The sequence below is a fragment of the Pseudophryne corroboree genome, chromosome 7, assembly GCF_028390025.1.
Source record: "Pseudophryne corroboree isolate aPseCor3 chromosome 7, aPseCor3.hap2, whole genome shotgun sequence".
Lineage (NCBI taxonomy): Eukaryota > Metazoa > Chordata > Amphibia > Anura > Myobatrachidae > Pseudophryne > Pseudophryne corroboree.
The window spans coordinates 8,182,333-8,194,907 of record NC_086450.1 but is presented as its reverse complement, the minus strand read 5'-3'; the positions used below and the strand labels follow the sequence as shown (position 1 = coordinate 8,194,907).

Sequence of the window (12,575 nt, the reverse complement as noted above, 5' to 3'; positions counted from 1 at the left end):
CACCAACTCCCTCAATCTCAATTTCCTCCTTAGACAGGAACGCCAATAGTCCTGCAGGCCATGTCACTGGAAAGTCTGACGAGTCCTCTCCTAACTGGGATTCCTCCGATGGATCCTTGAGTGGAACGCCTACTGCTGCTGGCGCTGCTGTTGATGCTGCTGGGAGTCGATCGTCATCCCAGAGGGGAAGTCGGAAGACCACTTGTTCTACTTCCAGTAAGCAATTGACTGTCCAACAGTCCTTTGCGAGGAAGATGAAATATCACAGTAGTCATCCTGTTGCAAAGCGGATAACTCTGGCCTTGATAACTATGTTGGTGTTAGACGTGCGTCCGGTATCCGCCGTTAGTTCACAGGGACTTAGAGAATTGCTTGAGGTAGTGTGTCCCCGGTACCAAATACCATCTAGGTTCCACTTCTATAGGCAGGCGATACCGAGAATGTACACAGACGTCATAAAAAGAGTCACCAGCGTTCTAAAAAATGCAGTTTTACCCAGTCTCCACTTAACCTACTGTGACAGCCCACTGGGTAGATGTATTGCCTCCCGCAGCAAGAACAGCAGCGGCGGCACCAGTAGCAGAATCTCGCAAACGCCAACTCGTTCCTAGGCAGGCTACGCTTTGTATCACCACTTTCCATAAGAGGCAGACAGCTGACAACCTCTTACGGAAACTGAGGAACATCATCGCAGATTGGCTTACCCCAATTGGACTCTCCTGGGGATTTGTGACATTGGACAAAGCCACCAATATTGTTCGTGCATTACATGTGGGCAAATTCCAGCACGTCCCATGTTTTGCACATACAATGAATTTGGTGGTGCAGAATTTTAAAAAAGAACGACAGGGGCGAGCAGGAGATGCTGGCGGTGGCCCGAAGAATTGCGGGCCACTTTCGGCATTCAGCCACAGCGTGCCGAAGACTGGAGCACCAGCAAACACTCCTGAACATGCCCTGCCATCAGCTGAAGCAAGAGGTGGTAACGAGGTGGAATTCAACCCTCTATATGCTTCAGAGGATGGAGGAGCAGCAAAAGGCCATTCAAGCCTATACATCTGCCTACGATATAGGCAAAGGAGGGGGAATGCACCTGACTCAAGCGCAGTGGAGAATGATTTCAACGTTGTGCAAGGTTCACCAACCCTTTGAACTTGCCACACGTGAAGTCAGTTCAGACACTGCCAGCCGAAGTCAGGTTATTCCCCTCATCAGGTTTTTGCAGAAGCAGCTGGAGAGATTGAAGGAGGAGCTAAAATGGAGCGATTCCGCTAGGCATGTGGGACTTGTGGATGGAGCCCTTCATTTGCTTAACCAGGATTCACGGGTGGTCAATCTGTTGAAATCAGAGCACTACATTTTGGCCACCGTGCTCGATCCTAGGTTTTAAAGCCTACTTTGTATCTCTCTTTCCGGCAGACACAAGTCTCCAGATGTTCAAAGACCTGCTGGTGAGACATATGTCAAGTCAAGCGGAACGTGACCCGCCAACAGCTCCTCCTTCATTTTCTCCCGCCACTGGAGCTGCCATGAAAAGGATAACATTTCCAAAACCACCTGCTGGCGGTGATGCAGGGCAGTCAGGAGTGATAGCTGACATCTTGTCTGGACTGAAGGACCTGCCAACCATTACTGACATGTCGTCTACTGTCACTGCATATGATTCTGTCACCATTGAAAGAATGGAGGAGGATTATATGAGTGACAGCATCCAAGTAGGCATGTCAGACAGTCCGTACGTATACTGGCAGGAAAAAGAGGCAGTTTGGAGGCCCTTGCACAAACTGGCTTTATTTTACCTAAGTTGCCCACCCCCCCTCCCTCCAGTGTGTACTCCGAAAGAGTGTTTAGTGCAGCCGGAAAGTACACAGGGACCTGTGATGGTGGATTCCAGTGGGGACAAATTAATACTCTGTGAGGAGAGGGATGTACACAGTGAAAGGGGTGAGGAATCGGACGATGAGGAGGAGGTGGACATCTTGCCTCTGTAGAGCCAGTTTGTGCAAGGAGAGATTGATTGCTTCTTTTTTGGTGGGGGCCCAAACCAACCAGTCATTTCAGCCACAGTCGTGTGGCAGACCCTGTGGCTGAAATGATGGGTTTGTTAAAGTGTGCATGTCCTGTTTATACAACATAAGGGTGGGTGGGAGGGCCCAAGGACAATTCCATCTTGCACCTCTTTTTTTATATTTATCTTTGCATCATGTGCTGTTTGAGGACTATTTTTTTAAGTGCCATCCTGTCTGACACTGCAGTGCCACTCCTAGATGGGCCAGGTGTTTGTGCCGCCCACTTGGGTCGCTTGGCTTAGTCATCCAGCGACCTTGGTGCAAATTTTAGGACTAAAAATAATATTGTGAGGTGTGAGGTGTTCAGAATAGACTGGAAATGAGTGGAAATTATGGTTATTGAGGTTAATAATACTATAGGATCAAAATTACCCCAAATTCTATGATTTAAGCTGTTTTTGAGGGGTTTTTGGGAAAAAACACCCGAATCCAAAACACACCCGAATCCGACAAAAATTCTTAAGGGAGGTTTTGCCAAAACGCGTCCGAATCCAAAACACGGCCATGGAACCGAATCTAAAACCAAAACACAAAACCCGAAAAATGCCCGCTGCACATCTCTAAAAATAAATGACAAAGAGGAACTGCAGTAAGACGATATACTGAATTATTAAAAGGCGGAACTTAAAGTCTGTCTGGATCATCGTTTATCCACAACATAAGTACTTAAGGAGGACATATAAAAATGATTTACCCTAGTTCCCTAGTTTTCCTACATACAGAGTATTTACCCCGTGTGACCAGTTGTCTTCAGAGGCAGCGTAACACCTTCATATAAGTCCATCAGTGTACAATGATACAAAAAATATATATATTTACCTGTCTTCAAATCTGAGAAAAGGTTATTGACAAAGACCAATCAGGGCTAGGATCTCAGAAATCGACCCAGCTGAAATTCCTCTGTTGGGGCCTTATTGGCCTCACACCAAGCAACATATTTCCGCCATATGCGGTGATAATGTTTTACCGTTACATCTTTCCTGGCTTTAATCAGCGTAGGAATGACATCCTCCGGAATGCCCTTTTCCTTTAGGACCCGGTGTTCAACCGCCATGCCGTCAAACGCAGCCGCGGTAAGTCTTGGAACAGACAGGGCCCCTGCTGCAGCAGGTCCTGTCTGAGCGGCAGAGGCCATGAGTCCTCTGAGATCATCTCTTGAAGTTCCGGGTACCAAGCTCTTCTTGGCCAATCCGGAACCACGAGTATCGTTCTTACTCCTCGTTTTCTTATTATTCTCAGTACCTTTGGTATGAGAGGCAGAGGAGGGAACACATAAACTGACTGGTACACCCACGATGTCACTAGAGCGTCCACCGCTATCGCCTGAGGGTCCCTTGACCTGGCGCAATATCTCTCCAGTTTTTTGTTTAGGCGGGACGCCATCATGTCCACCTGTGGCCGTTCCCAACGATTTACAATCAGTGTGAAGACTTCTGGATGAAGTCCCCACTCTCCCGGGTGGAGGTCGTGCCTGCTGAGGAAGTCTGCTTCCCAGTTGTCCACTCCCGGAATGAACACTGCTGACAGTGCTAGCACGTGATTTTCCGCCCATCGGAGAATCCTTGTGGCTTCTGCCATTGCCGTCCTGCTTCTTGTGCCGCCCTGTCGGTTTACATGGGCGACCGCCGTGATGTTGTCTGACTGGATCAGTACCGGCTGGTGTAGAAGCAGGGGTTTTGCCTGACTTAGGGCATTGTAAATGGCCCTTAGTTCTAGAATATTTATATGTAAGGAAGTCTCCTGACTCGACCATAGTCCTTGGAAGTTTCTTCCCTGTGTGACTGCCCCCCAGCCTCGAAGGCTGGCATCCGTGGTCACCAGGACCCAGTCCTGTATGCCGAATCTGTGGCCCTCTAGGAGATGAGCACTCTGCAGCCACCACAGCAGAGACACCCTGGTTCTTGGAGACAGGGTTATTAGCCGATGCATCTGAAGATGCGATCCGGACCATTGGTCCAATAGGTCCCACTGAAAGATTCTGGCATGGAACCTGCCGAAAGGAATTGCTTCGTAAGAAGCCACCATCTTTCCCAGGACTCGCGTGCAGTGATGCACCGACACCTGTTTTGGTTTCAGGAGGTCTCTGACTAGAGATGACAGCTCCTTGGCTTTCTCCTCCGGGAGAAACACTTTTTTCTGGACTGTGTCCAAAATCATTCCCAGGAACAGTAGACGTGTCGTCGGAACCAGCTGTGACTTTGGAATATTCAGAATCCAACCGTGCTGGTGTAGCACCTCCTGAGATAGTGCTACTCCTACCAACAACTGCTCCCTGGATCTCGCCTTTATTAGGAGATCGTCCAAGTACGGGATAATTAAAACTCCCTTTTTTCGAAGGAGTATCATCATTTCCGCCATTACCTTGGTAAACACCCTCGGTGCCGTGGACAGTCCAAACGGCAGCGTCTGGAATTGGTAATGGCAATTTTGTACCGCAATCTGAGGTACTCCTGGTGAGGATGATAAATGGGGACATGCAGGTAAGCATCCTTGATGTCCAGGGATACCATGTAATCCCCCTCGTCCAGGCTTGCAATAACCGCCCTGAGCGATTCCATCTTGAACTTGAACTTTTTTATGTATGTGTTCAAGGATTTCAAATTTAAAATGGGTCTCACCGAACCGTCCGGTTTCGGTACCACAAACAGTGTGGAATAGTAACCCCGTCCTTGTTGAAGTAGGGGCACCTTGACTATCACCTGCTGGGAATACAGCTTGTGAATTGCCTCTAGCACAGCCTCCCTGCCTGAGGGAGTTGTTGGCAAGGCAGATTTGAGGAAACGGCGGGGGGGAGACGCCTCGAATTCCAGTCTGTACCCCTGAGATACTACTTGCAAGATCCAGGGATCCACCTGTGAGCGAGCCCACTGATCGCTGAGATTTTTGAGGCGGCCCCCCACCATACCTGGCTCCGCCTGTGGAGCCCCACCGTCATGCGGCAGACTTGGAAGAAGCGGGGGAGGACTTTTGCTCCTGGGAACCTGCTGTTTGTTGCAGCCTTTTTCCCCTACCTCTGCCTCTGGACAGAAAGGACCCGCCTTTTCCTCGCCTGTTTCTCTGGGTCCGAAAGGACTGTACTTGATAAAACGGCGCTTTTCTAGGCTGTGAGGGAACCTGGGGTAAAAATGCTGACTTCCCAGCTGTCGCTGTGGAAACTAGGTCTGAGAGACCATCCCCGAATAACTTCTCACCCTTATAAGGCAAAACTTCCATGTGCCTTTTGGAATCTGCATCCCCTGTCCACTGCCGAGTCCATAAGCCTCTCCTAGCAGAAATGGACAATGCACTTATTTTAGATGCCAGCCGGCAGATCTCCCTCTGTGCATCTCTCATGTATAAGACTGAGTCTTTTATATGCTCTATGGTTAGCAGAATAGTGTCCCTGTCTAGGGTATCAATATTTTCTGACAGGGAATCTGACCACGCAGCGGCAGCACTGCACATCCATGCTGACGCAATAGCTGGTCTAAGTATAATGCCTGAGTGTGTATATACAGACTTCAGGATCGCCTCCTGCTTTCTATCCGCAGGCTCCTTTAGGGCGGCCGTATCCGGAGACGGTAGTGCCACCTTTTTAGACAAACGTGTGAGTGCTTTATCCACCCTAGGGGGAGTGATGAGCGGATTCGGTTTTACTCGGTTCTCAAAACAGAATCTTATTGGCTATCCACAACACGTGACATCAGTGAGCCAATAAGATTCTGTTTTGAGAACCGAGTAAAACCGAGTAAAACCGAATCCGCTCATCACTACCTAGGAGGTGTTTCCCAACGTGCCCTAACCTCTGGCGGGAAAGGGAACGCCATTAGTAATTTTTTAGGGATTACCAATCTTTTATCGGGGAAAGCCCACGCTTCTTCACACACTTCATTTAATTCTTCAGATGGGGGAAAAACTACGGGTAGTTTTTTCTCCCCAAACATAATACCATTTTTAGTGGTACCTGGGTTTATATCCGAAATGTGTAATACCTCCTTCATTGCCTCAATCATGCAACGAATGGCCCTAGTGGACATTAGATTTGACTCATCGTCGTCGACACTGGTATCAGTATCCGTGTCGACATCTGCGTCTGCCATCTGAGGTAGCGGGCGTTTTAGAGCCCCTGATGGCCTTTGAGACACCTGGGCAGGCACGAGCTGAGAAGCCGGCTGTCCCGCATTTGGCATGTCGTCAAATTTTTTGTGTAAGGAGTCGACACTTGCACGTAATTCCTTCCATAAGTCCATCCACTCAGGTGTCTGCCCCGCAGGGGGTGACATCACTTCTATAGGCATCTGCTCCGCCTCCACATAATTTTCCTCATCAAACATGTCGACACAGCCGTACCGACACACCGCACACACACCGGGAATGCTCTAACAGAGGACAGGACCCCACAGAAGCCCTTTGGGGAGACAGAGAGAGAGTATGCCAGCACACACCAGAGCGCTATATAATGCAGGGACTAACTGAATTATGTCCCCTATAGCTGCTATAATATTTACTGCGCCTAAATTTAGTGCCCCCCTCTCTTTTTTACCCTTTTCTGTAGTGTAGACTGCAGGGGAGAGCCAGGGAGCTTCCTTCCAGCGGAACTGTGAGGGAGAAATGGCGCCAGTGTGTTGAGGGAGATAGCTCCGCCCCTTTTTCGCTGACTTTTCTCCCGCTTTTTTAAGGATTCTGGCAGGGGTAATTATCACATATATAGCCTCTGGGGCTATATATTGTGATTGTTTTGCCAGCCAAGGTATTTTTATTGCTGCTCAGGGCGCCCCCCCCCAGCGCCCTGCACCCTCAGTGACCGGAGTGTGAAGTGTGTATGAGGAGCAATGGCGCACAGCTGCATTGCTGTGCGCTACCTTGGTGAAGACAGAAGTCTTCATGCCGCCGATTTTCCGGACTTCTTCTTGCTTCTGGCTCTGTAAGGGGGACGGCGGCGCGGCTCCGGGACCGAACACCAAGGCCAGTTCCATGCGGTCGATCCCTTTGGAGCTAATGGTGTCCAGTAGCCTAAGAAGCCCAAGCTAGCTGCAAGCAGGTAGGTTCGCTTCTTCTCCCCTTAGTCCCTCGTTGCAGTGAGCCTGTTGCCAGCAGGTCTCACTGTAAAATAAAAAACCTAAATTATACTTTCTTTCTAAGAGCTCAGGAGAGCCCCTAGTGTGCATCCAGCTTGGCCGGGCACAAAAATCTAACTGAGGCTTGGAGGAGGGTCATAGTGGGAGGAGCCAGTGCACACCAGGTAGTCTAAAAGCTTTCTTTTAGTTGTGCCCAGACTCCTGCGGAGCCGCTATTCCCCATGGTCCTTACGGAGTTCCCAGCATCCACTAGGACGTCAGAGAAATGTGAAAAACTCATGTCGACCTTTAGACCTGTCGACCTAGCACATGTCGACCTAGAAACCCTGTCGACCTTCCATCCATGTCGACCTAGTGATTGTCGACCTAAACATTGTCGACCTAGACACTGTTGATCTTCAGACCGGATCCCCCCTGATGTACATCCATGGGAATGTGCAAGGGCTGAAACCACCCCTGCCAGTGTGTACAGATGCTGAAATCATGCTTTGTGTGTTATTAGACACCACCATTGGTTGCACCACTGACATTTGCACCAGCCCTATGCTAGAAGAGGTAAAAACTGGCATATCAGGGACAAACAAGTCTGTTAGTAGACAGTGCTTCCAGAGGGTATCAGAAGCTGGTTCCTGGTTAGAAAATGGAGGCGCAGCACTTTCTCCTAACAGGCTTGTTTGCACATGATATTCCAGTTTTTGCCTTTTCTGATGTACGTGTGATTTATACTAAGTGAACCATTGTGCTGTTAACATACTACGCTGCTATATTTTTGTCCCCTATTTCATTTGTCTTTGTGCACCCTACAGTAAATTTCACCCCAATACACAAATTGCCCCACTTATTGCAATCCAGTAAACACAGCCCTCTCCCCATATTACAGTCCAGTAAACACGGCCCCCTCCCCCATACTACAGTCCAGGAAATACAGCCCCCTCCTCCATATTACAGTCCAGTAAACATGGCCCCTCCCCCATATTACAGTCCAGTAAACACGACCCCCTCCCCAATATTACAGTCCAGTAAACACGACCCCCTCCCCAATATTACAGTCCAGTAAACACGGCCCCCTCCCCCATACTACAGTCCAGTAAACATGGCCCACTCCCTCATGCTACAGTCCAGTAATCACGACCCCCTCCCCAATATTGCAGTCCAGTAAACACGGCCCCCGCCCCATACTACAGTCCTGTAAACACGACCCCCTCCCCAATATTACAGTCCAGTAAACACGGCCCCCTCCCCCATACTACAGTCCAGGAAATACAGCCCCCTCCTCCATATTACAGTCCAGTAAACATGGCCCCTCCCCCATATTACCCCCCTACCAGGGGTTAAAGTGGGCCGGAACGGGGCGGAACTGCGTTCCGGCACTTGTAATTGGAGGCGGAACGCAGTTCCGCCGCCGTCCCGCCCACTTTTTTCAAGTTGTTAGCCTATCTACAGCACAGCACTACAGCAGCACTAGTACTGTCACTGTGTACTGTCTATATAGTCACCGTTCTGCCTGCCGCGCCCCCCTCACTGAGTGAGCACTGAGCATTGCAGACACGGACGCGATTCACTGACCTGGCTGGCGCGGTGGCGCCCGCCCCCACATCACCGTCTTACTGGCTGCCGAAGTGCCCGACTCCGCCCCCTTCTCTCTCTGCTTACTCTGCTGCTGCGGGCGCTGATAGCAGCCGTAAGCAGTTAGGATAGTCTCATAATAAGCAGAGAGAGAAGGGGCGGAGTCGGGCAACTTCAGCAGCCAGTAATACGGTGGGGGACGTATGGAATCGGTCCCTTCGGCAGCCAGTAATGCAGGGGGAGGCGGAGTCAGGCACGTAGGTGGCCAGTAATGCAGGGGGGGCGGAGTAATACAGGGGGCGGAGTCAGGCGGCTTTATTAAAATCTGGCGTGAGCCTATCACGGCTCCCGGACCGCCAGCCAATGAGAAGCTGCCAAGTGGCAGCTTCTCATTAGCTGGTGGTCCGGGAGCCGTGAATGGTGCCAGATTCAAAGTGCCTTGCTTCTCTTCAATGGCAGCCGGTCCGTGAGACAGTACTGTTCAATAGTCTCCCAGGCAGTGCCGTTTCTTGGCACTTTGCTGGTCCCTGTTTCCCCCCCCCTCCTCCTCCTCCCGAGTACTCCTGTTCGGGGGGCGGAGTTTCGCGGAATGACGCGAAACTCCGCCCCCCAAGCAGGAGTACTCAGTAGGAGGAGGGGGAGCTGGAAGGAGAAGGCGGCCGGCGCGAGGAAGAAGAGGTGGCCCGACCCGAAGAGCGTGAAGATCCTCTTCATATGTAAGTTGTCCCTTCCTTCCCCCCCCTCCCTCTCTCTTCCCCCCCACTTGACACTTGCCTGCCACACTGTGTAAAATGGGGACACGTGCCTGTCGTACTGTGTAAAATGGGGACACGTGCCTGTCGTACTGTCTAAAATGGGGACACTTACCTGCCACACTGTGTAAAATGGGGACACTTACCTGCCACACTGTGTAAATTGGGGACACTTGCCTGCCATAATGTGTAAAATGGGGACACGTGCCTGTCGTACTGTGTAAAATGGGGACACGTGCCTGTCGGACTGTGTAAAATGAGGACACGTGCCTGTCGGACTGTGTAAAATGAGGACACGTGCCTGTCGGACTGTGTAAAATGGGACACGTGCCTGCCACACTGTGTAAATTGGGGACACCTGCCTGCCGTACTGTGTAAAATGGGGACACGTGCCTGTCGTACTGTGTAAAATGGGGACACGTGCCTGTCGTACTGTGTAAAATGGGGACACGTGCCTGCCGTACTGTGTAAAATGGGGACATGTGGCTGCCATACTGCTTAAAATGGTGACACTTGCCTGCGTAATGTGTAAAATGAGGACACTTTCCTGCCGTACTGTGTAAAATGGGGACACGTGCCTGCCGTACTGTGTAAAATGAGGACACGTGCCTGCCGTACTGTGTAAAATGGGGACACTTGCCTGCCACACTGTGTAAATTGGGGACACTTGCCTGCCGTACTGTGTAAAATGGGGACTCTTGCCTGCCATAATGTGTAAAATGAGGACACGTGCCTGCCATCATGTGTAAAATGAGGACACTTGCCTGTCGGACTGTGTAAAATGGGGACACTTGCCTGCCACACTGTGTAAATTGGGGACACTTGCCTGCCACACTGTGTAAATTGGGGACACTTGCCTGCCGTACTGTGTAAAATGGGGACTCTTGCCTGCCATAATGTTTAAAATGAGGACACTTGCCTGCCGTAATGTGTAAAATGAGGACACGTGCCTGCCACACTGTGTAAAATGAGGACACTTGCCTGCCGTACTGTGTAAAATGAGGACACTTGCCTGCCGTAATGTGTAAAATGAGGACACTTGCCTGCCGTAATGTGTAAAATGAGGACACTTGCCTGCAGTAATGTGTAAAATGAGGACACTTGCCTGCAGTAATGTGTAAAATGGGGACACGTGCCTGCCGTAATGTGTAAAATGGGGACACGTGCCTGCCGTAATGTGTAAAATGGGGACACGTGCCTGCCGTACTGTGTAAAATGGGGACACGTGCCTGTCGTACTGTGTAAAATGGGGACACGTGCCTGCCGTACTGTGTAAAATGGGGACATGTGGCTGCCATACTGCTTAAAATGGTGACACTTGCCTGCGTAATGTGTAAAATGAGGACACTTTCCTGCCGTACTGTGTAAAATGGGGACACGTGCCTGCCGTACTGTGTAAAATGAGGACACGTGCCTGCCGTACTGTGTAAAATGGGGACACTTGCCTGCCACACTGTGTAAATTGGGGACACTTGCCTGCCGTACTGTGTAAAATGGGGACTCTTGCCTGCCATAATGTGTAAAATGAGGACACGTGCCTGCCATCATGTGTAAAATGAGGACACTTGCCTGTCGGACTGTGTAAAATGGGGACCCTTGCCTGCCACACTGTGTAAATTGGGGACACTTGCCTGCCACACTGTGTAAATTGGGGACACTTGCCTGCCGTACTGTGTAAAATGGGGACTCTTGCCTGCCATAATGTGTAAAATGAGGACACTTGCCTGCCGTAATGTGTAAAATGAGGACACTTGCCTGCAGTAATGTGTAAAATGGGGACACGTGCTTTCCGTACTGTGTAAAATGGGGACACGTGCCTGCCGTAATGTGTAAAATGGGGACACGTGCCTGCCGTAATGTGTAAAATGGGGACACGTGCTTTCCGTACTGTGTAAAATGGGGACACGTGCCTGCCGTAATGTGTAAAATGGGGACACGTGCCTGCCGTAATGTGTAAAATGGGGACACGTGCTTTCCGTACTGTGTAAAATGGGGACACGTGCCTGCCGTACTGTGTAAAATGGGGACACTTGCCTGCCGTACTGTGTAAAATGGAGACTCTTGCCTGCCGTACTGTTTAAAATGGGGACTCTTGCCTGCCGTAATGTGTAAAATGGGACTTTTTTTTCTTCCTGTTGTGGCCGTGATGAGATCAGATGACTCCACGCCCATTTTAATGAGACCACACCCATTTTAATGAGGCCATACACCCTTGTCGGGAGCGCGCGCGCCTTCGGCGCGCTAAGCAGGAGAGGTGAGTTCCCCCACTTCTCCTGGACCACTTTAAGCCCTGCCCCCTACACACAGTGCTCCCATATTACCCCCTCCCCCAGTCAACACAGTGCCCTAATATTAAAGTATTGTAAACACAGCTCCCCCCTTCATATTAGCCCTTGTATACACAGCCCCTCCCCCATATTACAGTCCAGCATAGCCAACACCTCATGATACCTTCGTTTTCCTATAGAAAGCAGCTGCATAGAGGAAGCCAGGACACTGTGGAGGGGAGGGGCAGGCATTCCAGTGACACACGCAGCAGACGAGGAGCAGGAAGAGGGGAGGGGCTAGGCTGATACATGCAGCCCACCCAGAGGCAGCCCACCCTGAAGACCGTGATAGGCTGGCTGGTCTCTGGGGAGGGGACATCTACTGTAATGTGAAGGTGCCGTGGCTGCAGTGCCGGCCGAGTCACATGATCAGTTTCCCAGCGGCACAGCTGTTGACAGATCAGGTTATTCCGCCCAGTAATTAGCTGTGAATGCCTCCTGATAAGAGCTAAGCTCCAATTGCTGCAGCAGCTTAGTGATGAGCCCGTGCGGTGGTGACAGGGGAGGAAGAGTGAACAGCCCACCCTAGCCCGGCCAAAGGAAAACTATCCTGGGATCCCACCGAGCCAATCTGCTGCCCCTGCAACCCCCCATGGGCGTGATGATGGGGCGGGTGTCACATACCCTCCAACATTTTACACAGAAAAATCGGTACAAATCCGAAAAAGGGGCGTGGTCGCGGGTAAAGGGGGCGTGGTCACGCCCCTTTTCCTATGGTTGGTTCTATATCGGAGGGGCTGAAGGGACCTTGTGACGTATTGAGGGGAGGAGCTACGTTACCAGGGGGAGGAGCTACGGGCGAAC

The 12,575-nt window shown here is 50.7% G+C and overlaps 1 long non-coding RNA gene across 1 annotated transcript in view; it reads right to left on the bottom strand.

Annotated features, from left to right (window-relative positions):
• The window catches only part of LOC134944090 (uncharacterized), a 220,758-nt gene extending 208,401 nt beyond the window's left edge, over positions 1-12,357 (bottom strand). The window contains exon 1 of the long non-coding RNA XR_010181845.1: positions 11,896-12,357. This is a non-coding gene — a long non-coding RNA (uncharacterized LOC134944090). The remainder of the gene's footprint in view (positions 1-11,895) is intronic.
• Between the last annotated feature and the right edge of the window lie 218 nt (positions 12,358-12,575).